The sequence below is a fragment of the Nicrophorus vespilloides genome, unplaced genomic scaffold (assembly GCF_001412225.1).
Source record: "Nicrophorus vespilloides isolate i.1.1-1 unplaced genomic scaffold, Nicve_v1.0, whole genome shotgun sequence".
Lineage (NCBI taxonomy): Eukaryota > Metazoa > Arthropoda > Insecta > Coleoptera > Silphidae > Nicrophorus > Nicrophorus vespilloides.
In genome coordinates this window covers 25940-31939 of record NW_017095624.1, presented here as the reverse complement: position 1 = coordinate 31939, position 6000 = coordinate 25940, and positions in this window count along the sequence as shown.

Below are 6000 nucleotides of genomic sequence, written 5' to 3'. Positions count from 1 at the left end.
CTCTTCATGTTAATTACAATTGATTATATAATTATCTTCAATATTATTAAATTACATCACCTTTTACATTAAACATCGTTTATATAGATTTTGAATAATTTAAATAATATTATGATCGCATCAGTGTGACCAACTTTCAATCTTGATTTGTTTATTGAGTTGCATAATTATATAGTTTGATAAATAATTGATTAAATTGAATTGAAGTGTATAAATTTCGTTAGATTTATAAATCATATTTGACAGAATGTCTGATAACAAAACAATATGTTTGCGAATTCGGTTGCATAATTTCGCAATATGTCAATTGATTTCCATGGTGATGCAATAAATAAATTAGTTTCACGATAGCAACGAGGGTTGTTTAAAAGTACGTGACTTTTTAAGTAATTCAGTGGAGGGTCGAGCGGATTGATTAGATTGATGGTTTTATCTCTCTGTTTTTTTTTTGTTCTGTCCTGTCCCTCGTCCGTTCTCCTCAATTGTGTAACGGATCCGGTGGAGGGTCGAAGTTGAGGGACACGACGATGGATACAAAAATAAATAGAATAGAGAACTTGTCCAAGAGGAAATCGATCGTTTCTAATCTGGAAATATATTTAAGGTTTACGATTTTTTATTGGTTTATATATACTCTCATTGCCTGAAGAAAGTTGAGGCCGAAATCTGCAGCAACAGCAGCAGCCGGTCGATACATTTTGGCGAAGGGCCAAAAACGAGGGTGGCGTTGCCCTCGAAAAGGAAAAAAAAAAGAGAGAGTAGAACTGGAACGCCATGGCCTGCTCGAAATAATAATATGAAAAAAAAAGAAGAAATGTGGAGCAGACGGATCATGGGAGGGGTGAGCAGAGGGTGAAATGCACGCATAAAACCCTAACCCAATTCCATATTTCCTCTAGCAGAAGAGATGACGATAATCTCTCTCCGTGTCTCCTCTGCAGCTCGAAAACTATCCATGAACTTCTTGCCTGGTTGTAGTGAGCTCACTTAATTAAATTGCGGACAATGTCCATCAAAATTCCTGTGGAATAACTTGGTTATAGATCAAAAAACCCAGCGAATCCACAAACAAATGATTCTACAACAAGTACAAGTACTTGTCAAGTATCGTAAACAACGAAAATCAATGACATTTAATTGTCAAATTGTTATGCAACTTACATTACTCCTAATCTGTACGAAAGGTTGTGTTACATGTATTTTTTTATCTAATTCTAATTGATTGAACCACAATTTTCATTCGAAGATTCTTTCGGTTTTTTTCCTTTAAATTTAATACGGATTGATCGTCGCTGCTGGTGTCAGAAAGTTTTCCTTCCACGTAATTGAATTTTCTCCGATTCCCGGCCACCCATTATAACGCATCTTCTATTTTTTTTTTTTTCGCTCTTCATCTTTTTTTTTTTCATCGTTCTTTGATTTGCATGCGAAAATTGGAAATTGATCGAGCAAATCAGATGCATGCAAAAGAATGTTTTTCCGTTGTTCCGGAAATGGGATGCTGTTTTCTTGGCGTTTCTTCTTTCGATTTTTTTGTTTTTTGCTTGTCTTGATATAAAAGTGTGCATTGGATAGAAGAAATAAAATCGCTCGAGGTGAAGTGTTTTCGCGTCGCTCCACGACAATGGAAATCAATTACGCATTGTCTAAGCGGAATTGATGTTGGTAATTGAATATCCTGACCAACCGAAGAAAATAAAAAAAAATAAAAACCCTACACTGATCTTTAACCATGAAACGTCGATGCTTGTTTATCAATTCCTAACGTTTTTTCTCTTCTCTTTTGTTTCAGGTGAGTTACCATAACCTCCACCGTTGTTACATTGGACGTTACAAAGTTAACGGGCTGTTATGTAAGTAGACAGTGGGGTCGTCGGAGCGCGTAATGCTTTCGATTGTTTAGGCCGCCAGCAGCACGCGCGTGATCGCACGGTCACCGGACCGGAAACGAACCGCGACTTCCGGTTTTATCAACGTCCGGCCGCCGTGGCCATTCATCAAATCGTTTCCATCTCGAATCCCTTCATCGCAATTCATCTTGACCTCTTCTCATCTGTTTCTCGTCGCGTCGTTTTTGTTACTGTTTCCCTTTTTTTTTGCGAAACCCTTTCGTCGGATCGCATTAATCAGAGCTGCAGAACTTCTGCCCAGATACCCAGAATAATTGCTTTAATCATCCCCCTGATTAATCAATCCGAATGCCGGCAACTCTACTATCATCACCGACATCAGCATCGCCATCTCGCGTCGCTAAACATCCCCGAAATAGATTTCTAAAGGGGCACGAGCACAAAGGCCGAAACTTTGCGCTTCCGAAATAGACTTACTGTATGATGATGATGATACGATGATTCGCATCGCGCTCTCCGAACAGTTAAACCTTTCATTCTTCTCGAAATAGAATTTCTCCTCATTCAAATCTCGTCGCGTCCTTCACTTAAACACTTACCCTCATTGAAACTCCCTTAAAACACGAACAAAATGAACCTACTCGCACGTTTCTACCTCTCACCGTCACCGCACAATCCATCATCAAACATTAACTAAAATCAACTTACAACGAATAATCAATAGATGGCGTCTCCCCCAATTCACTTAAAACTACAAGTATTTCTCTTCTGCAGAAGATAGATTAGAGCAAAAAAAAAGCTTAAAAGCGAACAGAATGGAAACACAATAATGCCATTTCCTCTTTGCAGCGAATTAGAGATTTCCCGATAATTGCATATCGATCGTGGCTCCCTCTGTTCGCCGCGCGTGTGTGTATTTAAGGATAATTCGCGAAACGGCACGGCGAATTGAATAATTCATAATACCATCTGCTGAATTCGAGCGAGAGAGAGAGAAAAAAAAATAACGACGTTTGAATTAACATTAAAATTCAAATTTCCCGCATATTTTCATTTTTTGCAACCCTCGATTATTTCCGAATCGAATCTTCCATTAATTCAATGTAATTTTTTTTACTTTATTATTTTTCAAATCTAGTAATAAATTATCTAAAAACAAACAAAAGTCGAATATAGATAAAAGTGAAGAATTGCACATTTTGTTACCAACACACACAAAAAAAAAACAATGCGTTTTTTTCGCAAATATTTGTTTGATTGTCAATTACGCAGAGTATTGCCAACATATTTTCAAATTGGATGCATGGAGTGTGTGCTCATGTGAGGATTGCAAATATGTAAGCCAATTAGTGAGAGTTGGTTGGGTTGCCAATCCATATCAATCCGGATGAAACAATTCAATTTTTTTTTTGTTATTGTAAACTCTTTAAATTTACTACGCATTATCGAAAATAACTTATGAATTTGATAATTAATCAATCAAAAATGTGTTCTTCAGTTGAATCGATTTGAGTCTCGAATTTTACTCTTTTGGTGATCGCAGTTTGCGTTCTGCGAGCACGTTTTGTTTCACGTTTTCAATTCTCTCTTTTTTTTTTGTTTTCCACAATTTTCTTTTGTTTTTCCTCCTGTAGATACATATAGGAAAACGGTAATTGCGTTCCGATGATTCGCGTTCGTGATGTTCGGCGGATCGAGTTTTCCGCGATAGGTTTGCGTGTCCGGAAAATCTGTGTGAAATCGATTTTCCGGCTACCGCAACAATCAACCTACACACACAGTTTCCACTTTCCTATAAATCATCTCAATTCGTGGAAAATCAAAAAGAAAAACTTATCGCGGAAAAAAACCCAATTACTCGCTCATTCTTCGCGACAATTCAACTGTTATTTTGGATGCGCTTTGTTTGGATTTTCCAATGGATCTTGAGTGGAAAATTGTTAATTTTCCATCAATTCTGTTGATTTTCCGGCTTGTTTCATAGCGTTACGGCAATGCGGCGAGTTTATAACGAAATATTTGCACGACCCGGGGAAATATCGGGGAAATTTGTGCGCTTTTATTTTTGTTTGTATATTCATTAGCGCGGTTCGCTTCGAAAATAAACACGTAGGCCAAACCGTGAAATATTACTGCAAATAATGTTGCCTGCCCCCATTATTGTTTTTTTTTTTCCAACAACTGCTATTATTTGTATAATTTTCTCGCAAATATTCGAACAACATAACTAACAGTAGATGTTTATGAATTTTACATATCAAATAAGTCATCAATTGAAAATTTGACAATTAACTTTGTTTATAAGTTGGTAATGCTTGCAGAGAAAATGATTGGGTTATAATCGCTTGAATTGCCAATTGGGTTGCCTGCATTTTTTCTTTTCTTTGAAGGAAATTAATGGTAATACGGTATTATGTTTCAAGCTGAAATGCATTAGCATTTTCGCGAAGTGGAACGCGCCAGTCGTTGGGACGGGACGGAAAGTAATGGCCGGTAATAAGATTCAAGTGAATGAAAAATGATAATTTCCCGGGATTAGGAGGAAATGGAATAAGAGAGTGCGAGTGTTATTGAGATAATCCACTTCTGACCCGAATGCGATTGCCGTGTAAGCTTCCCTCCCTCCCTCTTTCCATTTTCCGGCTCACTTGTTATTTCTCCATGGTAACTATTCGTGCACGAGTACCAACTATAAATATCGAGATTATCCGCGGGTCGCGACCACACGACACGGATAATCGCGATTTTCTCTCTCACTCCACCGCACGTACGTCAAAAATGAAAATGCGGAAAATGTATGTAGGGAGGAAAGAGAAAAAGAAAAGTAACGGCGTTAAGTGCGAATGAGAAATGTATGTGCGGAGCGCATTTAGCGTTAAGAGAAAAGCCTCGTACGGTGTCGACGATGAATAATATTCACATGCATTTTCCACAAACCCAGAACAACCGCACATTTCCAACCATAAAACTCATAGTTTTCTTTATGAATTTTTCCCACGACAAACACACAAAAATCACATATTCAACATACGCTGCAATTACCATAATTGTTTGCATTTGTTTAATTTCATCAAATTTCCATTTAATTGGGTTGCCTAAACATTATTGAATTTGATGATAATTTGGTTGCCTATTTCAAGTAATGCAACGATGCTGTGATTAATTATTTTGTAAATGTATTTACTGGATTGTTTTACTTTTTTTTCTTTTTTTTTTGGTAAACATCAATAGAAATGGACGTCTGCACGGCGAGTGATTGCTTTTATGCGCTCGTCACGCTTTCATTACCGCAACAAAGGGACCGAATGAGACGTTGCTATGATGTAACCATGGTTATTATATTGAGAATAGTCCATCATCGTGCGCGTCGTTAATGGGCGGAATGCGGGGCGCGTCATTAGCTCCGCGTTCTGCGGAGGAGGAAGCGATTAATTACGCAACAAAATTACGTCTCCACAAAGTAAACACCGCAAAGAACAAGATAATCCAAAAAAAAAGGGGGAAAATACAATTATTTATAATTAATATCAACTTATCATTATAGGTGTTTCCATGGTAACAAATGAAAATGTGTACGTTTTGGTCACTGGAGCAAGGATGATGCGATTAAAAGAATGTCTTTGAAGCGAAACAAACGAAATGGCCGTGTTTTTAACGAAATAATTTATATAGTTCGGAGTGGGAAAACAGAGGGCGCCACCGCTCGTTCCCCTTTATTTTTTGTTTCACATCAAAGTGATTTAATTTTATTTTCCTTTTCGTTGCATAACTAACCTTAAAAGTAAATACACGTAAATTCGCGCAAGTTTAAGTTTGTTTCATTCTACTTTGTTTCCCGTTTATTTATTTTTTTTGTTTACCAGAATTATTCGCGCTTGTAAAATACTTTAATCCTCCACCGGGAAAACTCGCCTCTCGCATCATAATCCGTGCATTCTTCTAATTCTTCTTCTCAGTCCGGACGACGAGCGCCATCTATCCTCGTGTTTTTTTTTTTTCGTTTATTTCATCCTTCACCTTTCCTATATTTTATTTTGTTTGCTACTGAAAACCCTGTGGAAATTCTCTGCGAAATATTAACGGGCAGAAAGAAAATTGAATGCTAGTGTGTGTGTGTTTATAAACGTGAAGATATAAACTTTAAGTATCT